At 37.6% G+C, this 25,556-nt stretch overlaps 1 long non-coding RNA gene across 1 annotated transcript in view; it reads left to right on the forward strand.

Moving 5' to 3' along the window:
- The first annotated feature begins 673 nt into the window (after positions 1 to 673).
- LOC132428598 (uncharacterized) overlaps positions 674 to 25,556 on the forward strand; it is a 91,196-nt gene continuing 66,313 nt past the window's right edge. Inside the window, exon 1 of the long non-coding RNA XR_009520160.1 lies at positions 674 to 724. This is a non-coding gene — a long non-coding RNA (uncharacterized lncRNA). The remainder of the gene's footprint in view (positions 725 to 25,556) is intronic.

Consider the following 25,556-nt stretch of genomic DNA (forward strand, 5'->3'; position numbering starts at 1 on the left):
TGATTGTGGAGCTTAAATCCGCTGCTTCTTAGGCTGCTGGGAGAGATTTCTCTTTCTCTTCTTTGTTCGCACAGCTCCCGGGGCTCAGCTTTGAATTTGGCCCCGCCTCTGCGTGTAGGTCGCCGGAGGGCGTATGGTTTTCGCTTAGACAGGATGGAGTTAAAGGAGCCGCTGATTCGGGGACTGTGGTTCACTCAGGCCGGGGGGAGGGAGGGGTACGGAGTGCGGGGTGAGCCTGCAGCGGCAGAGTCCAGCGCGACGTTGCACCATCCTGAGGCGCACCGTGTGTTCTCCCAGGTAAGTTGTCCCTGGATCCCGGGACCCTGGCAGTGGCGGGCTGCACAGGCTCCCCAGAAGGGGGGTGTGGATAGTGACCTGTGCTCGCACACAGGCTTCTTGGTGGCTGCAGCAGCAGCCTTAGCATATCATGCCCGTCTCTGGGGTCCGTGCTGTTAGCCGCGGCTCGTGCCCATCTCTGGAGCTCCTTTAAGCAGCGCTCTTAATCCCCTCTCCTCGCGCACCAGGAAACAAAGAGGGAAGAAAAAGTCTCTTGCCTCTTCGACAGGTCCAGACTTTTCTCCCTGCAAGCTGTGGTGCACTAACCCCGTGCAGGCTGTGTTCACGCCGCCAACCCCAGTCCTCTCCCTGCGTTCCGACTGAAGCTCGAGCCTCAGCTCCCAGCCCCGCCGGCCCCAGCGGGTGAGCAGACAAGCCTCTCGGGCTGGTGAGTGCCGGTCGGCCCTGATCCTCTGTGCAGGAATCTCTCTGCTTTGCCCTCCGCACCCCTGTTGCTGTGCTCTCTTCCGCGGCTCCGAAGCTCTCCGCCTCTGCCACCCGCAGTCTCCGCCCGTGAAGGGGCTTCTAGTGTGTGGAAACCTTTCCTCCTTCACAGCTCCCTCCGACTGGTGGAGGTCCTGTCCCTATCCTTTTGTCTCTGTTTTTTCTTTTGCCCTACCCAGGTACATGGGGAGTTTCTAGCCTTTTGGGAGGTCTGAGGTCTTCTGCCAGTGTTCAGTAGGTGTTCTGTAGGAGTTGTTCCATGTGTAGATGTATTTCTGGTGTATCTGTGGGGAGGAAAGTGATCTCCGCATCTTACTCTTCCGCCATCTTCCTGTCCAGCCCTAAAAAGCAAAGATTTGAGCAAAGTATAAGCTTGGTTTCTTCTGATGGTCTTAAAATATTCCTGAAATGTTAGAAAGATAGAAAAAAGACTACAAAGCTGTAACTGTCATATCTTATGTTGCCTGATTGTAGTTAGAAGAGTAGCAGTAGTAGACATAAAATGTTATTCTTCCCTTTTACAAATACATAATGACAATAATAGCAATAAAACATTAGAAATGAAATGAATGGAGAAAACATTTCAAAAAGCTTTAAAGTATACTGATTACAAACTCATTTTGAAATTCTTAATAATCCTAGCATATTCCTTATTAAAGTTTTAATGTTTAAACAATCCAATCTGAAATTCTTTTTGACCTTAGCAAAGACTATTCAGCCACATGAAAAATTGTAAGCTTAGGCTTTAGAATTTCCTTAGCTGGTATATTATTAAACTAAACACTTATTTCCTACCCTTGAAGACCTTACAAGCTAATAAATAAGTGTGTCAATAAATGGTTTGGGTTTATCCCCCTCAAAACATAAAGTAATGTCTCCCAGGGGAGTAGAAGACATAAATACTCACAATTTATTTGATTTAAAAAATTACGTTCATGTAGTCAACAGATGAATCATGAAGTCAGTGAACAGGATTATGGTAAAAGGATACACTGGTAAGGAGGAGGACAGGGATTAAGACCAAAGAGTGAGTGGCTATTTGAAGGAATCGGGTTTAGTGAGTAGAGCCCTAAGAAAAACAGACACAAGAAAAATACTAAAGTTGTTTCCTCTGTGTTCTTTCCTAACTCATTGGAGGGTGTTTTTCATACTTGAATCACAAATGCCTAGTATAGAGCAAAACTTTTGTCAGTGATTCCTTGGTGTCTCAAAGACCTTCCCAACATCATTCCAACCTCCTTTTTCTAAATCTCATCTCTGGCTATATCTCCTACTACATCTTAGGATGTGTACTTTTATATCTCCTTGTATTTGTTTTTTCTTCTTCACGATCTCGTTCTGCTTTCGTTCTCTTCCTGCAAATGTGTTTGCAGTTGTTTATGTGTATGGGTAAGTTTTCCATGCTAGATTATGCAGTCCTCGAAGACAAGGACAGTGAATGTGTCTTAATACTATTTTTATTCCTAGAGCTAAGAACATGTAAGTCCATAATAAAAGTTTACTTACTTCATGAGTATTTTGCACCAGAGTAGTTGCAACAACATACCCTAGTAAAAAATTTGCAGAAGTCATGACAGCTGTCTGCAGACTTATTTTCCACTTATTTTCAACTTTCAAAAGGCTTTGGGAGAACAGTAACAACGAGAAGCATCATCACAACCACAAGCACCACCACCACCACTACCACCACAACCAAATAAACAATAAAAGTTTCCTCCTTTTCCTCTTATTCTCTTATTTCTAGCTCTATGTCTACTGACAGGACAGCTTTCTTTCAAAGCTATTACAGCTCTCTTCTGCCACTAAGCATTTTATGTCATCTTACCCTGTAGTTTGTTGTTTTATTGCTGTTGTTGCCCCAGTTAGGCTAGTTGTGTCTCAGCTTTTAGGGTGGTTCCATGTAAAGGAAGGGTCACTGGTTTTAAAAGAAAGTCAAAGCAAGGACATCTTGCAGTTCTATCATTTGAAAGGTGTTTTATTTTATCATACATTTCTTCATTAATATTTTTATAACTCAATTACACATTTTTCTTCTACATTTTCTGTTGGGACTAAAGGGGAGACAGACGAGCTCTTGATCCATTGGGACTGGTGGGAGATGTGCTATAGGTAAAGGGATAAGCATACTGTAATATGATACGGTCATAGCAGAGGTAGGAAGAGCAGAGAAGAAAGTGGGAGTGCAGGAAAATGTTTCACAGAGGAATTAATATTTGAATGGGGTTTTGAAGGTAAAGGAGAAGTTAAAAAACGTGAACATAAGCATTTTGGGCAGAGGGAATAGTATGTTCAAAAACACAGAGTTGTGAAAAGATTTAGCTTATTAGGAAAGTAATAGAGTATGATTAGATCAGATTCAAAAGCTGTTTATCTAGAGAATAGGCATCAAATAATGCTACGTTAGTGCTGGTCCATCCTTTCCAGGTCAGGAAAGAGTCCTGATTCACGTTTAAATCTCAACTCAGAGACACCACCCCATCAGCCACAGAGTTTTGAGAGGTCAGATAGAAAACACAGTCACTGCCTGTTTAAGCCAAGAAAACAACAATGCACATTTCTCAGGGCAGGCCCCCTCCTCCCTCACTGACTATAACTCAAGACAATGCAGAATGGTTTATAGGCTACATGAAAATATGGACTTCAGGATTTGGCATGATCAAGCCAGTACTTCACCAGTGGATTTTACTGTCGAGAAGGACTGTGCCTATATTAAAGATGTAGCAGGAACTGGAAGCCCATGAATTACAGCTTTGTCCTATTGAAGACTGAAAAAGTGCTGAAGTTAGAGAAATTGACTTGTCCAAGGTCATATAATTTGTCAGTGAAAGAGCTGGTACTGGAACAGGGGTTTCTGGCCCCCAGAACAGTATCATATCCACCGTATCATGTGCTGGTCCCGTCAAATGGAGGTATTTGCTGATATGTGAGAGGACTAAGAAGTTCAATACATGAAAGAAATGATAAGTTCCTCAAGGAGTTTTGAAGTTAATAGACTTATAATCAGTTTTTTTTTGAGCAGTCTCGCATTAAATTTGTCCTTAATTCTGGATTCCCAATAATGCAAATTTCACTGACTTTTCAGAAAGAAAAAAGTCATTCTTTTTTGGTTATTTAGATACCACCTAGGTACCACCAGTTTCAACCTGGTTGAGGCTATCTGATATTATCAGCACAATCCAGGTTTAGAGCAATATCAGCCTGGGTCCCAGTGAGCAAAGGGGAGTACACTTATAAAGGGCAATTGAGGAGACTTCAGCAAAAGCACTATTTTCAAAGAAGTAGGTAGTATTAAGGGAAACTAAGGGATGGTGAATCACCCTGGGACTAGCAATGGTAGGACAGCCTAGAGAGGGAAGGAGAAGCCTAGAGAGGGAAGGAGAAAAAACTGCACCTAGAATCTAAAGGGAATACTTGTAGATGTAAGAGATAGCCCTAAGAAATAAACTGTGGTTGTTGGTATAGGAATATACTCATTGCCAATCTGAGGCACAGCAGGGAGAAACCCAGTAATTATAAATACTATAGCTCCAATTTCTTCCTGCCCTCTGATCTCCTCAGTGCCTCAGTTTGATCAAACCCGACAGAATATCAGAGAACAGGGCTGTGCACGTTAGCCTCCAAGGGCACAGAGGAGAATGGATAAAGGTAGGAGTGGATATGGAGGAGAAAATGGACAATATTCCAGGATAGAGCAAATAAAAAATCATCCATGCCCTGGTGCAGGATCTCTTCAGTCCTCCCATTCCACAACCCCTTCTGGAAATGCAACTCTACGAACTGCTCTGATTTCAAAAAGTTTACCTAATACTACTGGGAGAATTATGTAAATATGAATAGTTTGGCTGAGCAGTGACTAAGGAGAGAGGGAAACATGACCTCCATCTGCAAACTGTGGTGGGAATGGAAATGATTTCCTGTGGGAACTCGTCTGGTATTACTGTTAAATCATTTGTATACTGTTAAATGAGTTACGGGCTGATGGGGCAAAGAGGTCTTGGAACTGTGTTTGCTGGCATTCTCCCTACCTCCATCATTGTCTACAAGCATTTGAGAGGCTGGAAAAACAGCAAGAGAAGGCTCTGATTCGAGGTGATAGAACCAGAAATAGTAAGGTAAAATCAGGAGAAAGACACTGTAAGTTAAAATATCATAAAAGTGCTCATAGCAGAAGTTAATCTTTTATTAAAAAATTCTAAGGGAATAAAATATGGGAAAGCTCTTATTTTGCATATTTAACATCAGAGTGAACAGGGCTCTAAAAACTCACTATCGAAGATAATATTTGTGGAGGAAAAAAAATGATACAGTTAATTTTTTTGTTTGCATATCTAACAAGTACACTTAGCAACATTAACAAGCTTTAGCAAGTTTCACATTTAGGATATGGCTAATTGATATTTACTTTTGTTATCTGAAATATGATTTCTAGTATTAAACATTTTTAAATCTCTGAAGATAAAAATTATTTTTTTTCCCTTCTGGTAAAATGCTGAGCATTTAGTTTTTTAAAAAACTTATGAAAAGGGGTTTTTATATGAAGCTTGCTTTCAAAGAACATACTTAAAACATAGTATAAGCCTTCCTTTAAAATTTTCAATTAAATGAAGCATATACCGTGGACCTACTAAAGCTAATATTTTTTTCCAACTTAAGATTTTTTTACCTGACCTGACAAATTCTAATGAACAAAAACTGTTTTATTTATTTTTTTGTTTCTCCTATACAACCAACGTAGTCTCTTGAGCATACACTAGAGTATAAAATTTGATTAGACAATGATGTGTAATCACAACAATAATTAACATGACTGATCATACTGTGTCAGATGCTGTTCTAAGAACATGAGATATATTAATCCATTTAAACCTCTTAAAAACTTTTTGAGACATTTCCGTCTTTGCAGATGAGGCTTGAGAGGCTGTATAACTTGCTCAAGATCATGCACACAGTTGCCAGCAGATCCAGGGTTTAAATCTGAGAAATCAGATCCCAGACTTTGAGTTTTTAACCATGATACCATACTGTCTTAAAGACTGAGATAAGGTGGGTCCAGAACATAAGGGGTCTTGAATGCTAGGACAGTAGATTGTCAACTGAGAACTCTCGTAGGCTTTTACATAAGAAAATATCATGATCATTTTTATCTTTTAAGCAGTTGAGTATGATGCCTTTTTTTTCCCGTGATGAATTCTACCAAATGTTTATTTATTTTTTACTTTATTTTATTTGTTTTTTATCTTCCAGTTTTATTGGAAGATATAATTGACGTACAGCACTGTATAATCTTAAGGTGTAGAGCATAATGATTTGACTTACTTGTCTTTTTTAAGGTTCAAGTAAGTTAGACAGAAAAACTGTGCCCTAACTCTTTAGGTCAATACACTGTTTACTTAACATTTATTCAGTATCTAAAATAGGCTGTGAGAATAAAGAAAATATAAGAGCTTATTCCACAATCCAGTGGTTTTTAAGCCATTAAAAAAATCTGCTGTGGACACCTAATATGAAAAATATATTAAAGGATTTAAATACTTTATTCCTGTGATTCTGGGAGGAAAAGTTTCTGAGAGAAGAGCTGCTAGGAAAAGTGAAAACAAATAACCCCTTTCTCAATGGCTATTTCCTGTTGTCTTCCTCTACATGTCATGTCTGGCTGATAGGGACTTTACTAACCAGGGCAGGCTAATTGCTGTTAACAGACAACTGCAAAATTTAAATGACTTAACACGTCAAAGGCTTTTTTCTCCTTTTTTATCTTACAGTTCAGTGCAGGTTGGAGAGGGAAGGAGAGGCTTCTGCTCCACATAGTTATGTAGAGAGCCAGGCTGATAGTGGTTCTGCCTACTCCAGTGCATGAAATTCAGCATCCAACCAGCCAATCAGGAAGACAGAAAGAATGGTGCAGGCATACCCATCATTATTATTATTTTTTAACATCTTTATTGGAGTATAATTGCTTTACAGTGGTGTGTTAGTTTCTGCTGTATAACAAAGTGAATCAGCTATTCGTATACATATATCCCCATATCCCCTCCCTCTTGCGTCTCCCTCCCTCCCATCCTCCCTATCCCACCCCTCTAGGTGGTCACAAAGCACTGAGCTGATCTCCCTGTGCTATGCGGCTACTTCCCATTAGCTATCTGTTTTACATTTGGTAGTGTATATAAGTCCAGGGCATACCCATTCTTAACCAGCCCAGAAGAGACAAGTCACTTCAGCTCATATTTCATTAGTGAGACCCAGTCCATGGCTCCACCCTGGTACAAAGGGCTGGGGACCTAGTACAAAGGGACTGTAATTAAGCTGTGTGCCCAGGAAGAAGAAATATGTTGGGTACGTATCGCTGTCCCAGGGACTGCATTCCAACTTGAAATCTTTTTTGAGTAAAGTGCTAAACATACAAAGGTAAGTCATACATGGTCCTTACTTTCAGTGAGCTCTCTGTCTAGAAGTGAAATGTAATTAAACAACTAAATGTGAACTAATAATATCTAAACTTACCAGTGCCTTACAATGTACAAGGAAGTGTTCTAAATTCTTTGTAAGAATTAATTCCTGTAATCAATGAGATAGTATTAGCTCATTTCATAAATGAGAAAATTAAAGCAAAGAGTAAATCGCCCAATGAGGCATGGCTATTAAGATGTGGAGTCTTGCCAGGACTTGAACTCAGACTAACTGCAATCTCCACACTCCTTAGAACAGTAAGCATCCCAAGTGGAATACAGTCATGGTACATATGTGGCTCTGTGAGAGAGGAGTAGTTATGACAATGATATGTGGCCATCAATCTCTTGCCTTCACTTGGGAGCACAGGTCGCCTGTTCAATAATAAATGTCAGTTATTTTTATTATGATAATAGGTTTCTATTAAAAGATAGTATTTTGGAAATGATTTTAAAGAAGATGGGGCATTTGAAGAACGAAAAATTAATGTGAATGGGACTTTTCCCAAAGTCATAAGAAGGCTTTTAAAAAAGGTACAAAGAATAGAAAAACAAATGCAAGGAGTCTGAGTGATCTTCATGTGACAAGAGTGGGGAAGACAGATTTCTGTGCAGGCACATTTGCTCCTTCTTACCTTCCTATAGGCTTCTGCCCATTGTCCTTCTCTAGCTTGAACTTCCATCAACATGTCCTTCAATTTGCTTTCCTCCAGTAGAATCCGGATCCAGTAGCTGGACAGTGTTCTGAGGAAGCTTCAAACAGGAATCAGGGAACCAGGTTCCTCTGCCTCAGACATTAACTCTTTTTTGATCTGGGGCAGAATACTTAGACACTTGGGCCTCAGTTTCCTTATCTTTAAGAGGAAAATGTATGAATCACATCATTTCCACAGCTCTTGCTAATGTTACATTTTTAAAAAATGTCTGAAATTCTAGAATCTTAGTAGCTAGTAATTTTTAAAAAAAGTTTCTTTTGCTATCTCATTTTGGGCAGCCTCATGCTGTGTGCCAGATTAATTTTAAGTTATAATTGTTTACGTTTTTAGTCTGTATATGTAGGTGTTAATTCCAAGTCTGAGTTTAAATATTTTGATATAAACTGACCTTGTTATATCACCAACCTTTCTCTTTACACATTTCATTAACTTTATGTTTTATTTACAGGGCAGGGTTTTCACAGTATAATTTGGCAATGGGATCATGGAAAATTTTAGGATATGAAGACATCCATAGGAAGTATGAATGAGAGTGTTTTCCTGAAGTTAATAGAAACAGTTTAAAAATCAGACTGACAATAATGTTAAGAAATGTCACACTTCATTGGTGAAATATTCTGTGAATATTTTAGTGCAAGATGAAAATTAGGAATACAGTTATTTAGACCTTGGCTGTGAAAAGCAAACATATTTCATCTGTTTTCTGTATTTAAGAAACAGAACTCTTTTATCTATTATTAAGCTAGAGTGTGCCATCATCAACCTAGCACACAAAAGACGTCTCTGAAAACTTCAGTCATTTTCATCTCAGCGTGATGATACCCCCTGTGTGGTTTTATAATTCTCAATTAAAATGAGTAATTCCAATGAAAGAACAAGTCCCCTGAGGGAAGATGCCACAAAAGAATCGTAATGTTAAAGAAATATTTTCCCATGGTAAGCCTGATATGGTTGGTGATGCTTCAAACATGCCTATGCCCATAGTCTTTACTTTTCATCTTAACCTAGTAGTACTACAAATAAATTCAGAAACAGAAATTGAAAATGGCTATACTTGTATTATTAATTGCATTTTTTCTATTAAAATTACCCTATCTGGTGAACACATCTTTTGGTTATTTGTATACTAGTAGCATACGTGGTACCAGATCCATGGGAACTATGAATTTTTCTGCGTCCAGTTTCACACATTGTATTTGTGTGTCTGCTATTTTTCTGCCATTTTGCTAGATTTTGCCATAAATGTCCAATTTATTCTTCAGAATAATACTATATTGTTCAAGTGAAGTGACTTGACTAAAGTCACACACGTTGTAAGTGTTCAGGATTTGAGCTGAAATCTTTAAAAATATCTCTCTATATAGTCAGATGTTGGCCTATTGATTTATAATATCTTGAACCGATGGTTTTGCACAACTGCCACATTTTTGAGTACATAGGACCTGGATTAAATTTAAAGAAGGTATCAAGTACATTGTTGGCTTACAAAGAACAGCTGGAGGGACCAGCTCTGCCCCTAGGTAGGTAGGGTTCCTGTGGTAGTTTCCTGTGGTTCTAGAAGCAAGTCAGAGCCATCAGTTAAAATGCAAAAATGCTTCCTAGGACAAACACATGATCTTAACCATTAATACCTTAGTCTGAATTATTTTTCAGATTTTATCTCCGAATAGAACCCCAAGGGCATGGAACATAGGCTAGGGGAATTGCAATAGTGAGTTGAAAGATTCAAGGTCTTCGGGGATGCTTGAAACTGAATAGCTAAGAGGTTGTCAAAGCGGGCTTCTCTCTTGGTCAGTGCTAGCACATATAGCACCTTTTTGTGAATTTATCATTGGTGGTTGGATTACTAAAATTCAAATGATGTAGCCCTCAAGCCAGGGCACAAAGGTTGTAGGTAGGGGGAGTATGAGCTGGACTCCTAGCTCCACATGTTCCTCCTTGCCTCAGTACCTGTGTGCACAACTTACACAACCTTACTTGGCAGCCCCAGTTTTTCCCAGTGGAGTACATGAGGTCATAGGCCCGTAGGAAAAGGGAAAAAAGTATGCTTATTATAAACTTGAGAACCAACGTTATTTAAGGCTGAACCTTCCTCTTGTCTTTGGTGTATCCTGGAAGCAAGGAGCGCTAGCAGCTTTACAGAGCTATAGGCTCACTGAGGCTCCACCCTGTAGGGTAGAAGCTGGAACTAATGTGGAAAATGTGAGCTTTGGTTCAGGAAGAATCATAGTTATTTGAAGATGTTGTCAAAGTGACCTCCGTCTAATATTGAGCCTAGAAAAGGATCTAGGTGTTTTTAGTTTTTCACTGAAGGGGTATTGATTATTGTGGCATTTTAAGTAGTCTTTAGGCACGATTATAGCAGACTATGAAGATTTCAAAACTCTTTTTGAAAGAAAGCATTATTTTAAGTTTCAAATAAGGGGCTCCAGGTTTCTCTTTAGTCACTGGGCTTGTATATTTCTTGAACCTGTTACTTAGTTAACAATATTATATGTTGATATATCCTGTTACTATGTTTGTACTGCTAGCAGTAGTAGTCACTATGAAAGTAATATATCTTGTCATATAAAATTTTGAAAATACAAAAATACTGAGAATGAAAGAGAAATTAATTTACAATCCCACTAAGAGATACAGGTCTTATCCCAGACTTGTATTAAATTAGTTTATGTCTGCCTTTTTTTTTTCTTTCCTATTTAGTTAAAATCAAGAAGATGCTGTTCATTTGTCTTCAAGACCAGGAGGTCTACTGCAGACCAAATATCAAGGTCAATCTAGTCTGCGTGTCTTTGACCTGTTCCCTATTTCTTCTTTTATCTAGCTTCAGATTTCTTGGCCCTTGTCATCCATGCAATCTGTTCAATCTTCGTAACAGTTGTTTCTGATAACCAGTTTTGTTGGTAACAACTTGGTTTTTACTGTGACTTTTGGGAAAATAACTAGAACCAAATTCTGTGAATTGCTTCGGTTCTTTCTGTAAGAATTTTCAGTGATAGCGTCTCTCAATGCTTGGGAGCAAAGCAGTTAGGCTGTTAGTATGCACGTAGCTTCATTTATTTTGAGTACTTCATTTCAATCTACAAATCAAACAAATATTGAGGGAGGGCCCCTGTCTGAGGAGCCTTGTCACCATCATTTTGAACAGTCTGGAGTTTTGTGAGAAGGTGTTAGGGCCAAGTCTGAGTGGTTATGTATAGAAATATGTGTGTGGGATGGTGGTGGAGGGTAGGAGGAAGGAGGCCTGGGGGAGGGTGGGATATTTAGACTAAATAGGCTTGGAGGAAGAATGAGAACATTTAAAATTTTCCATTTATTTTTCCCTGGCATGAGTACCGTATGCAGATAAAAAGGCCAAAATAAGCATGAGTTTTGTTTTAATTAACTCTCTAAGATTTGTCTACCGTTTAGTTGCCCCCTCCCACCCTCATCCGTTATTTTGTTCATTTTAGGGCCATACATATTATAATCCACAGAGATTTCTCTCTGCTTCTTTTAGTTAATTAAAGATACTCTAGAATTTATCTTATGCTACCACCAAGAGGGCACAGAAAGTGAAATATTATATTGCTAGATAGTTCACTCATTAGCATAAAATAATCAGTGTAATTATATACTGGAGTTTCAAATACCACTGCCAGATTTTCTTTTAAGGGACAAATGTAGTTAACAGAAGAAAATAGAGAGGGAAAGAGGGGAGAAAAGGAGAGTATAAAACATTAAGGAGATAAGCAACAGCAACATGCAGATTAGCTTTTTTTTAGGAGACAGTCTCACTAGATTCTAGCCCCTGAGAATAAACTGTAATAATTCCCTGCCCAGATATCATTAGTAATAGACGCAATGGCCAAATCTTCCTTTATCTGTTTCAAACCATGTCGCTTAGTCGGGAGAAAAAAGGAGGCATCAGGTCAGCTGTCAAAAAAAACCAAACACTAAAATGATATTCTTCCATTTTACTTACTTTATTTTATATTAATGGCTTTATTACAAAAAGAAACCATGATGTAAACCTCATGTATCATTCACTTACAACATTTTAGACCAAACCAGTCAGAACCCAACACTAGACAGCTCTACTATTTATATTCCTCTAAGGGTGGCTCATCCTGCCCTCTTTTTCCACCCTCACTGTTTTTCTTCCTTCAGGGAGAGATTCTATATCAGTGTTTCATTTCTCCTTTGGGTGGACTTAAAGGCCAGACACATTGATTATTAATCATTATATTGGGGTTTCTCTCCTTTCTTGACCAATGACACAATCTGCAGAACATGATAGGTATACTGTAACTGACATCTGTACTGAAAAAAAATCGGGCTGTGGCATGTATATCTGCACTAATAAAAAAAACCATTTTTCGAATCCTCCTTTTGAAAATCTTACTAAAAAGACCACTGTGTTACAAATGCATAGGCACTGAGCCATAAATCCAGCAATTTCAGACATATCTGAAAGCCCATTTTGGGACATTCTTTACTTGGACTCTTGGGACACTTCAGGCTTAACAAGAGTCACTTACTCTTTGTCTAGGCCGTGCTGCTGATGAATACCAGGGAGAAAACTTGAAACGGGATTTTCTGGCCCTATTAGCTGGCTGTGCTATTTTACCTCATCTGTATTGGTGTATATTTTTCTTTGTGTAAATTTCTCAGCTTAAAATTATTTTGCCACTAATGCTTTATAAAACCCTTTGGCTTTCTGATGTTAGGGGATGTTGGAAATGTACTTGTGTCTGTAAGTTTATGGTTTTCTATAATATGGCATGGGTTTTCATCAGTTGAAGAGCAGTAGGATTCTAGTGTAAAGAGTAAGAGCACGGATTTGTATTCAGGCTAACCAAAGTCTGAATCACGACACAGCCTAAATGTGTGACTTTGGGCAAGCTACTTGACCTCTCAGAAGTTCAATTTTCCTGAGTATGAATTGGAGATAATAGTAATATTGTACAAGCCCCAAGCTCAGGGCCTGCCTCACAGTAAGTCCTCAATAAGTGGGATCATTATTACTATTATTATTAGCATGGCCAAATCAGGAAAATTTGGAGATAAACAGGGTCACTGTATAGTTTTTCATAATTATACTGAACAACAGGCATAAACCAGTGCTATCCTGAGTCTAGTGGGACAAATGGTCAACCTGATTATTGTAGGCTATAAACAACCTAAGTATGAGCATGGGGAAATTAGATACTGAATTTCTCATTTTGTCCCAATGTTGAGAGGCACATAGGACAATGAGAGTAACAAACCAGGGGATAGGTTTTTTAGTTTTGCTTTACATTTTACTTTTTTTTGTAAACCTGCTTTCTTAGGAACATTTTGTAGTCATGCCTTTTAGTTTTGCTCATGCATATGTGCATACAGGGGTAGTCCCTCCTTTAGTTAAACCACTTTTGACTGTAAAGGACAATATGGATTTATGCTTAGTGACCTCTTGCAAGTTTTCTTTCTTTGTTGCAAAATTATGGAGAACAACAACTTGATTTGTTCCATGAGTCTTGAACTGCACTGCCAATAAGTAAATTGGTTCATGGTAATCACAGTATTCACTTCTATTAAATGATCATCAATAGAGTTATTTACCTTTTTTCATGTAATTTATTTTGGTCTACTTTTCTCTTTCAATTAGAAAGTTGGAGTATATAATTTATAATTTACTTGATTCTAGGGATTACAAGGAAACTAGAATTCTTAGATGATTATCTTAAAGATGTAACAATTAGAAATGTTAATGGTTCTTTACATTTTACTGGCAATACTTGAGTAGGAAATTATTTTGTTGTGTGCAGTCAAAAACAATTATTTCCTTATGCAAAATCTACATCAGGAAAGGGAAAGATGAAACATATGAGAAAACACATTTTGCCTAATGATTTTCTTTCAGGAGAAATATTACTATCATGATCCTTTTTAATTAAATAAGAATTTAGCACTTTTCGTGTGTGTTCTTAATGTCAGACTCTTTGGTTATCACACTTACACCTCTGTTATTAATGTTACCCATGGTTTGCAGATGAGGAAAAGCTAGTTATCAATGAATAATTCAGATTCCATAACTGTCAGACCTCATTATTTTAAATAGGGACTGGTAGTTCCAGTTGTAACCAGCTAATTGCCTCCTCTAAACTTAAACTGTTAGACTATTTCACATAATTCCAATTTAAAAAAAAACTTTTAATACATTTTAAATTGCTGTAGCACATAGAGCAATTTGCTTTAAATCAATCCAGAAGAACAAAAGACAATCTGCTTGTGATCTGTCTTCAAATAAGCATTAAAATTTATTTTAATTCAATCTACTAGCTGTCATGAAATGCCTGAGAGAATGAACAAAATGTTTTTAATTTATGACAAATAAAAGAAGAGTGATATTGAATAATTCAGTTTAAAGATTGATGTCTTTTGTTTAAGCATTATTGCCAAATAAAAGTTCAAAACCAAAGTGAATGTGGTGGAAAGGTTAGCCAATGGTTATTGCTTTCACTTCCTGAATCCCTGGCATTTTAAAACTAAAATTGCTCTAACTTTACTGGTGACTTAATCTGTAAAGTCCCTGTGGTGGCAATGGAGGTGAACAGCTCAGACCTTCCTTTAAAAGAAGCTGCTGCTAGGGACATAGTTGGTAGACATATCCCTCCACACCTTCTGATCTGCCTGAACGTTCACACCAAAGCCACATCCTTCCTGGGCTTCTCCCAGCCAATGACTGAGCATGGTGGGGTACTAGCACCAGGCTATTCCTGCAATGAGGCATTCCTATGAAGGCAATCCTTTCTCTGAGACTCTTCCTTAGCCTGGTCCAAACTTTCTCAGAACTGTGGTTCCCCCGTTCAGTCCTCCTTCCTTCCCTCTGTCCTTTTCCAGGTGTCAGACCTGCATCATGTCCTGAAAGCTCACCATACCTACTCCTGCTTGGACTTCTCTTTATCATTCATATGTGTTTTCCCCAATAAATCTCTTGAACATCTAATTCTGTCATGTTGTTTGTTTCTTGGAGGATGTGGACTAACACAGCAAGAATTCTACAGTCTCTTCATGGTCTAATTAAACAATTCTATTCACGAATCTAATCCCTTTTATTTGTCTTTGATCTTCTTTAGAGATAATGAGCTTTAACAAGGTATGTCCTCCTGATAATGAAGACCTCCATGCAGTTGTTGAGGCCCATGTAGAATGATATTTTATTCCTTTATTCAGGCCAAATAACCTTACCTCTTGTAATTCTCCTGTAACCCCAATACAAGTTTTTTCTATTTCCCAAGTCTTCTCCATGTTCTCAATATATTGTGACATGAATGGATAAGGCCTGAATATGTATCTACTATTTTTACATAAACACATTACCTTAAGTCTGGTTTAATCCTCCTTTCAATGAGATCACTGCCTTTTGGAAAAATAAATAGCATACAAAGCATGTTCCTTTGATGTGAATACTACCTTTATTTTGTAAATTTTGATTAGGAACAATGTTCCTTATTATTGAAAATGGTTGTGTTATAACTGGCGGCAAAATCACAACAATTTTTAAAACTCAGCAAAGCTTTATTGTGATTATTTCAGATGTTCAGTAAGTACAATTTCAGATCTTTGGAAAATATTTGCTAAAGATTTATGCCTGTGTTGTGTAGGTGTAAAAACAGCATAACTTTCATAATAAGGAAGAAGAAACACTTATAATTCTACCTTACTATCTGCTGCTGTATGTTGTGTTGTCCAGTGTCTGTGTTCACCAACATCTAAAGTTTCTTGTGGTGTTCCAAAGATAAGAAAAGGGCAGCTGTGGGAAGTTATATGAGCATTTTGAAATAATGTACTGAGTTTCCAGCTAAGTTTAAAATATGTTTTCAAATTTTAATATCAAGATGTCAGCAACACTGTGTTGTACTCATTAAAACAGTAAGCTCTGGGGGCACACACACTGACATAGTTCAATTTTAACACCACCTTCTCACTAGCTTTGAGACCATGGCTTAGTCCAGGATACTCTCTGGGTCTCCATTTTCTCGCCTATGAAACCAGTAGTGAATTGGGGCAGGGGATGGGACTAGACAAATTCTAAGGCCACTTCTGGCCCTTTGAGTCTCTGAGTTTACTAAGTGCAATGCATCCACACTTCTTTAAAGGAAATGTTCTCTGCATATTTGAAGAGAGCAAGTCTTTGTTTACTTTTCTAATATAAATCCATATTGACTGAAACAGTACATAGGGTTGCCCAAATTTAATATCCTTTTCTGGGAAGAGGTAAAAAAATGAGTTTACTTTCCTCTGATTCAGATGTAGGGCATATTTATTTATTTATTTTTCAGAGAGAAGTCTTCTACCCTAGACCACCTTACTATAGCTAACACTATACTGAGGTTTGAGAAAGTAAAACTCAGATTACTTTTCTTCTGTCAGTTTACACATAACAAACAACTTCTGAAATATTAATGCTTTCTGGAAGGTTTGTTCGTCTTTGTTACCATGTGATCTCTGGACAGTGACTCGCTTTTGTCTGTTCTGTAACATTCTGAAAGTATAATACGCTACCATGAAATAATACAGAAAATATTTCCTCTTTGTGAATTCTTATATTCTGACAGGCTTTCCCCCCAGAAAACCCAGTGAAGATGAAATAAAGACACATACAATTAATGTCAGTTACAGTTCATAGAAGCAGCACTTTTCTTCCATTGCAATAACTGAACATTTAGAAACTGAAAGGTGTACCATCTGTAAGCTATGTGTCAGCTTAGCTGTCTCAGATCAAGCTTTGTGTTTTAAATATTGCACTCTGAGAGAAGCCCACCTAGGTCTCTGAATGTCATGCCCATGACCACACTCAGATACCCTGGTAAAATGGAGGCCTTGCTTGTCTATCTTAAAACTCTGGCATTGGCTTTTCTCCTCTCCCATGATATGTGTCTTTAATGAAGCTAACCATTGTGTTTAGTAACTGATAGTTACTAATTCTACCCCAAACATTGTTCAGCATTAATGTACTAGATTTAACATCTTCAGATAATTACATAAATAAAACAATAAAGGTTACAAAAGTCATACTCAGAATTATGCCCCCAACAGTGTGGTTTAGAATTCTACTATATAGTAAACACTCTTGTTATATGCATTTAATCCAATTAATTTTGTTGCAGAATAATGAAAATAGATGGCTTTTGATTACTTTTGCTTTATTTTTTAAAATTCCATTAAATTTTAGATTTTAAACCCATTTTTATAGTGTAAAATTTGTTCTGGTAGACATAGAAGACTTGGATTTGCCAAAAGTACAAGAAAGAAAGAAATGGGGTTAAGTAACCCCATTGAAGTAGAGCAATATTTTGGGTTGTATACATTTTGACCACTATTTGGCATTGAGAAGACTTTGATAATGTAGGACAAGTTTCTGAGGATTAAATGGTCTTTGTGCATATCAATCATATTTAAGTCACAGATTTATTTGAAATCACTCAAGCCTGGTGAAAGTGAGAATCCAAAGGAATAGCTCACTTTCTGATATGTAAAATTGGAATATTCTCAAAGGGAAAGAGTGGAATTTTATAAAATCGCTTCTTTTTATTTTTCAGTCTTTTTTAAAATCTCTATTTTATTTATTTATTTTCTTAAGTTTTTTGGCTGCATTGGATGGGTTTTAGTTGAGACATGTGGGATCTTTCATTGAGGCGCAGGCTCTTCGTTGTGGTGAGCGGGCTTCTCTCTAGTTGTGGCGCACGGGCTCTGTAGTTTGCGGCACACAGGCTCTCTCATTGAGGCGCACAAGCTCAGTAGTTGTGGCTCGCGGCATGTGGGATCTTATTTCCCTGACCAGGTATTGAACCCACATCTCCTGCATTGGAAGGTGGATTCTTTACCACTGGACCACCAGGGAAGTCCCTAGAATCACTTCTTATGGTCACTGTTAACACCTGTTCTATAGAGGAAAAATTCCTTTGTATGATTATAATATTGTGATGAATGGAAAGTTCCAGGAAAAAAGTAACTATGGTTCCCTAAGGATTGAGTCAGACTTTTAAGGTATACTGAGTGTTTCTAACATATGGTACAGATGGATTGCAAGCTACACCTGAGAAATTGACTAGTCCTAGCATTTGGTGTTTATGTTGTGACTTTAAAATAGCCATTCATTAGCCGTGTGTGTGTTTAAAGACAGTTAAGAAAAACATTATTTTTATTTCACAGAATATGAAGGAGACTGCCATAGATGATTTAAGAGCACACCTCATTGCTTTTTGTTAATCAGTGACTCTTAATACCTACTTAGTCATAATGAGGAACAGATGGCTTGTAGAGAGATCTTTTTTCCTTCTCAGTGTTCTAAAATATAGAACCTATACCTTAGCTTTTTTAAGTATAATTATTTCAATTCCCAAAAACATCTAATAGCAATAATACTGGACTCACAGGTACATGCTGAGCTATACCAGAGAGGAACACTGTTTGACAGCCAAATCTGGCATTTGTGATCTTGATCACCTTGACATTTAAAACCCTATAATTTCAGTTCTGAAATGTTTGTCCACTTGGAAACAAATTGAGCTTTTTTAATCTAAAAATTAAAATTAATATGACAATTCATTATTAATACATAAATTAGTACATATTAATTACATTCAGATCTCTGTTTTTCTGAGTTTTTTTTTTTTAGATTCCGCATGTAAGTGAGAACATATAGAATTTGTCTTTCTTTGTCTGACTTATTTCACTTAGTATAATGCCCTCAAAGTCCATCCCTATTGCTACAATTGACAGGATTTCCTTTTTGTTTTTTTTTTAAGACTGAAGAGTATTCCATTGTATATATATATGGCACATTTTCTTTATCCATTCATCCGTAGATGGATACTTAGGTTTTTTCTAGGTCTTGGCTACTGTAAATAGTGCTGCAATGAATGTGAGGGTGCAGGTATATTTTGGGGACAGTGGTTTCATTTCCTTCACTTATATACCCAGAAGTGGAATTGTTGGATCACAAAGTAGCTCTGTTTTTTAAAATTATTTATTTATTTAATTTATTTTTGGCTGCATTGGGTCTTAGTTGTGGCACCTAGGATCTTCGCTGAGGCATGTAGGATCTTCCGTTGCGGCACGCAGGCTTCTCTCTAGTTGTGGCATGAAGGTTTTCTCTTCTCTAGTTGTGGCGTGCAGGCTCCGAGGCATATGGGATCTGTAGTTGTGGCGCGCAGGTTCCAGAGCGCATGGGCTCTGTAGTTAGGCATATACGGCAAATATATATATGTATATATATGGCACATGGGTTCTCTAGTTGAGGTGTGCGAGCTCAGTAGTTGTGGCTCACAGGCTTAGTTTTCCCACAGCATGTGGGATCTTAGTTCCCTGACCAGGGATCAAATCTGCATCCCCTGCATTGTAAGATAGATTCTTTACCACTGGACCACCAGGGAAGTCCCAAGGTAGCTCTATTTTTAATATTTTGAGGAGCCTCCATACTGTTTTGCATAGTGGCTGTACCAATTTACATTCCCACCAACAGTGCACAAGGGTTCCTTCCCTTTTGCCCACATCCTTGCCAGCATTTGTTATCTCTTGTCTTTTTGGTGGTAGCCATTCTAACAGGTGTGAAGTTTTATTCCAAGGACTATATGGTGCCTCTTTCTGTGGAAAATGAATTTGTTACTTACTGTCATTCTAACAGGTTTCTAGTGTCTTGTGTTTCTCTATATTTAGGAACACATTGTGTAATTGAGAATTCAACCATATGTATAGTTCTATCATTATATGCTCGAGGATATAAAAAATATGTATTTTTCTTGTGCATATCTTCATTGATTCTAGTTCTATTTGTTGCATGGGGTAAGATTCTTCTCAATTTTGTATTAATTCAATTTTTGTAAATTTTAGTTGTGGAAAGATTCAAACATATATAAGCAGACAAGTAAGGAGAATCATATAATGAAACTCCATGTGTGTATTACACAGATTTAACAGTTATCAACACATGATCAGTCTTCTTTCAACTATCCCATTCACTCTGCTACTGTTGCCATTTGATTATATTGAAGCAAACTCCAAATATCACATCATTTCATCCGTAAATACTGCAGTCCGTATCCTTAAAATATAAGAACTCTTTTATATAAGATAGTAGCATTATCATATCTAAAATAATTAAAATAATTCTTAGTATCACTGAATATCCAGTCAGTGTACAAATTTCCCTTATTGTCACATATTTTTCCTGTTGGTTTGTTCAAATCAGAACCCAAACAAGTTCCCAACATTGCATTTGGTTCATGTGTTTCTAAGGCACTTCAAATCAATAGTTTCCTCTCACTCTTTTTTTTTAACATCTTTATTGGGGTATAATTGCTTTACAATGGTGTGTTAGTTTCTGCTTTATAACAAAGTGAATCAGTTATACATATACATATGTTCCCATATGTCTTCCCTCTTGCATCTCCCTCCCTCCCACCCCTCCAGGCTGTCACAAAGCACCGAGCCAATATCCCTGTGCCATGCGGCTGCTTCCCACTAGCTAGCTACCTTATTACGTTTGTTAGTGTGTATATGTCCATGACTTTCTCTCGCGCTGTCACAGCTCACCCTTCCCCCTCCCCATAACCTCAAGTCCATTCTCTAGTAGGTCTGCGTCTTTATTCCTGCCTTACCCCTAGGTTCTTCATGACATTTTTTTTTCTTAAATTTCATATATATGTGTTACCATATAGTATTTGTCTTTTTCTTTCTGACTTACTTCACTCTGTATGACAAGACTCTAGGTCTATCCACCTCATTACAAATAGCTCAATTTCGTTTCTTTTTATGGCTGAGTAATATTCCATTGTATATATGTGCCACATCTTCTTTATCCATTCATCTGATGATGGGCACTTAGGTTGTTTCCATCTCCGGGCTATTGTAAATAGAGCTGCAATGAACATTTTGGTACATGACTCTTTTTGAATTTTGGTTTTCTCAGGGTATATGCCCAGTAGTGGGATTGCTGGGTCATGTGGTAGTTCTATTTGTAGTTTTTTAAGGAACCTCCATACTGTTCTCCATAGTGGCTGAACCAATTCACATTCCCACCAGCAGTGCAAGAGTGTTCCCTTTTCTCCACACCCTCTCCAGCATTTATTGTTTCTAGATACTTTGATGATGGCCATTCTGACTGGTGTGAGATGATATCTCATTGTAGTTTTGCTTTGCATTTCTCTAATGATTAATGATGTTGAGCATTCTTTCATGTGTTTGTTGGCAGTCTGTATATCTTCTTTGGAGAAATGTCTATTTAGGTCTTCTGCCCATTTTTGGATTGGGTTGTTTGTTTTTTGGTTATTGAGCTGCATGAGCTGCTTGTAAATTTTGGAGATTAATCCTTTGTCGGTTGCTTCATTTGCAAATATTTTCTCCCATTCTGAGGGTTGTCTTTTGGTCTTGTTTATGGTTTCCTTTGCTGTGCAAAAGCTTTTAAGTTTCATTAGGTCCCATTTGTTTATTTTTGTTTTTTATTTCCATTACTCTAGGAGGTGGGTCAGAAAGGATCTTGCTGTGATTTATGTCATAGAGTGTTCTGCCTATGTTTTCCTCTAAGAGTTTGATAGTTTCTGGCCTTACATTTAGGTCTTTAATCCATTTTGAGTTTATTTTTGTGTATGGTGTTAGGGAGTGATCTAATCTCATACTTTTACATGTACCTGTCCAGTTTTCCCAGCACCACTTATTGAAGAGGCTGTCCTTTCTCCGCTGTACATTCCTGCCACCGTTATCAAAGATAAGGTGTCCATATGTGCCTGGGTTTATCTCTGGGCTTTCTATCCTGTTCCATTGATCTCTATTTCTGTTTTTGTGCCAGTACCATACTGTCTTGATTACTGTAGCTTTGTAGTATAGTCTGAAGTCAGGGAGCCTGATTCCTCCAGTTCCTTTTTTCGTTCTCAAGATTGCTTTGGCTATTCGGGGTCTTTTGTGTTTCCATACAAATTGCGAAACTTTTTGTTCTAGTTCTGTAAAAAATGCCAGTGGTAGTTTGATAGGGATTGCATTGAATCTATAGATTGCTTTGGGTAGTAGAGTCATTTTCACAATGTTGATTCTTCCAATCCAAGAACATGGTATATCTCTCCATCTATTTGTATCATCTTTAATTTCTTTCATCAGTGTCTTATAATTTTCTGCATACAGGTCTTTTGTCTCCTTAGGTAGGTTTATTCCTAGATATTTTATTCTTTTTGTTGCAGTGGTAAATGGGAGTGTTTTCTTGATTTCACTTTCAGATTTTTCATCATTAGTATATAGGAATGCCAGAGATTTCTGTGCATTAATTTTGTATCCTGCTACTTTACCAAATTCATTGAATAGCTCTAGTAGTTTTCTGGTAGCATCTTTAGGATTCTCTATGTATAGGATCATGTCATCTGCAAACAGTGACAGCTTTACTTCTTCTTTTCTGATTTGGATTCCTTTTATTTCCTTTTCTTCTCTGATTGCTGTGGCTAAAACTTCCAAAACTCTGTTGAATAAGAGTGGTGAGAGTGGGCAACCTTGTCTTATTCCTGATCTTAGTGGAAATGCTTTCAGTTTTTCACCATTGAGGATGATGTTTGCTGTGGGCTTGTCATATATGGCCTTTATTATGTTGAGGAAAGTTCCCTCTATTCCTACTTTCTTGAAGGTTTTTATCATTAATGGGTGTTGAATTTTGTCAAAAGCTTTCTCTGCATCTATTGAGATGATCATATGGTTTTTCTCCTTCAATTTGTTAATATGGTTTATCACATTGATAGATTTGCATATATTGAAGAATCCTTGCATTCCTGGAATAAACCCCACTTGATCATGGTGTATGATCCTTTTAATGTGCTGTTCGATTCTGTTTGCTAGTATTTTGTTGAGGATTTTTGCATCTATGTTCATCAGTGATATTGGCCTGTAGTTTTCTTTCTTTGTGACATCCTTGTCTGGTTCTGGTATCAAGGTGATGGTGGCCTCGTAGAAGGAATTTGGGAGTGTTCCTCCCTCTGCTATATTTTGGAAGAGTTTGAGAAGGATAGGTGTTAGCTCTTCTCTAAATGTTTGATAGAATTGGCCTGTGAAGCTATCTGGTCCTGGGCTTTTGTTTCTTGGAAGATTTTTAATCACAGTTTCAATTTCAGTGCTTGTGATTGGTCTGTTAATATTTTCTGTTTCTTCCTGATTCAGTCTTGGCAGATTGTGCATTTCTAAGAATTTGTCCATTTCTTCCAGGTTGTCCATTTTGTTGGCATAGAGTTGCTTGTAGTAATCTCTCATGATCTTTTTTATTTCTGCAGTGTCAGTTGTTACCTCTCCTTTTTCATTTCTAATTCTATTGATTTGAGTCTTCTCCCTTTTTTTCTTGATGAGTCTGGCTAGTGGTTTATCTATTTTGTTTATCTTCTCAAAGAACCAGCCTTTGGTTTTATTGATCTTTGCTATCATTTCCTTCATTTCTTTTTCATTTATTTCTGATCTGATTTTTATGATTTCTTTCCTTCTGCTAGCTTTGGGTTTTTTTTGTTCTTCTTTCTCTAATTGCTTTAGGTGCAAGGTTAGGTTGTTTATTCGAGATGTTTCCTGCTTCTTGGTAGGATTGTATTGCTATAAACTTCCCTCTTAGAACTGCTTTTGCTGCATCCCATAGGTTTTGGGTCGTTGTGTATCCGTTGTCATTTGTTTTAGGTATTTTTTAATTTCCTCTTTGATTTCTTCAGTGATCACTTCATTATTAAGTAGTGTATTGGTTAGCCTCCATGTGTTTGTATTTTTAACAGATCTTTTCCTGTAATTGATATCTAGTCTCATGGCATTGTGGTCAGAAAACATACTTGATACAATTTCAATTTTCTTAAATTTACCAAGGCTTGATTTGTGACCCAAGATATGATCTATCCTGGAGAATGTTCCTTGAGCACTTGAGAAAAATGTGTATTCTGTTGTTTTTGGATGGAGTGTCCTATAAATATCAATTAAGTCCATCTTGTTTAATGTATCATTTAAAGCTTGTGTTTCCTTATTTATTTTCATTTTGGACGATCTGTCCATGGGTGAAAGTGGGGTGTTTAAGTCCCCTACTATGAATGTGTTACTGTCGATTTCCCCTTTTATGGCTGTTAGTATTTGCCTTATGTATTGAGGTGCTCCTATGTTGGGTGCATAAATATTTACAATTGTTATATCTTCTTCTTGGATCGATCCCTTGATCATTATGTAGTGTCCTTCTTTGTCTCTTTTAATAGTCCTTATTTTAAAGTCTATTTTGTCTGATATGAGAATTGCTACTCCAACTTTTTTTGGTTTCCATTTGCATGGAATATCTTTTTCCATCCCCTTACTTTCAGTCTGTATGTGTCTCTAGGTCTGAAGTGGGTCTCTTGTAGACAGCATATATAAGGGTCTTGTTTTTGTATCCATTCAGCTAATCTGTGTCTTTTGGTGGGAGCATTTAGTCCATTTACATGTAAGGTAATTATCGATATGTATGTTCCTATTCCCATTTTCTAAATTGTTTTGGGTTCGTTATTATAGTTTTTTTTCTTCTCTTGTGTTTCTTGCCTAGAGAAGATCCTTTAGCATTTGTTGTAAAGCTGGTTTGTTGGTGCTGAACTCTCTCAGCTTTTGCTTGTCTGTAAAGGTTTTAATTTCTCCATCAAATCTGAATGAGATCCTTGCTGGGTAGAGTAGTCTTGGCTGCAGGTTTTTCTCCTTCACCACTTTCAGTATGTCCTGCCACTCCCTTCTGGCTTGTAGGGTTTCTGCTGAGAGATCAGCTGTTAACCTTATGGGGATTCCCTTATGTGTTATTTGTTGTTTTTCCCTTGCTGCTTTTAATATGCTTTCTTTGTATTTAATTTTTGACTGTTTGATTAATACGTGTCTTGGCGTATTTCTCCTTGTATTTATCCTGTATGGGACTCTCTGTGCTTCCTGGACGTGATTAACTATTTCCTTTCCCATATTAGGGAAGTTTTCAACTATAATCTCTTCAAATATTTTCTCAGTCCCTTTCTTTTTCTCTTCGTCTTCTGGGACCCCTATAATTCGAATGTTGGTGTGTTTAATGTTGTCCCAGAGGTCTCTGAGACTGTCCCCAGTTCTTTTCATTCTTTTTTCTTTATTCTGCTCTGCAGTAGTTATTTCCACTATTTTATCTTCCAGGTCACTTATCCGTTCTTCTGCCTCAGTTATTCTACTATTGATCCCATCCAGAGTACTTCTAATTTCATTTATTGTGTTGTTCATCGTTGCTTGTTTCATCTTTATTTCTCCTAGGTCCTTGTTAACTGTCTCTTGCATTTTGTCCATTCTATTTCCAAGATTTTGGATCATCCTTACTATCATTATTCTGAATTCTTTTTCAGGTAGACTGCCTATTTCCTCTTCATTTGTTAGGTCTGGTTCATTTTTATCTTGCTCCTTTATCTGCTTGTGTTTTTCTGTCTTCTCATTTTGCTTATCTTACTGTGTTTGGGGTCTCCTTTTTGCAGACTGCAGGTTCGTAGTTCCCGCTGTTTTTGATGTCTGTCTCCAGTGGCTAAGGTTGGTTCAGTGGGTTGTGTAGGCTTCCTGGTGGAGGGGACTAGTGCCTGTGTTGTGGTGGATGAGGCTGGATCTTGTCTCTCTAGTGGGCAGGTTCACG

Source organism: Delphinus delphis, chromosome 7 (assembly GCF_949987515.2).
Source record: "Delphinus delphis chromosome 7, mDelDel1.2, whole genome shotgun sequence".
Classification (NCBI taxonomy): domain Eukaryota; kingdom Metazoa; phylum Chordata; class Mammalia; order Artiodactyla; family Delphinidae; genus Delphinus; species Delphinus delphis.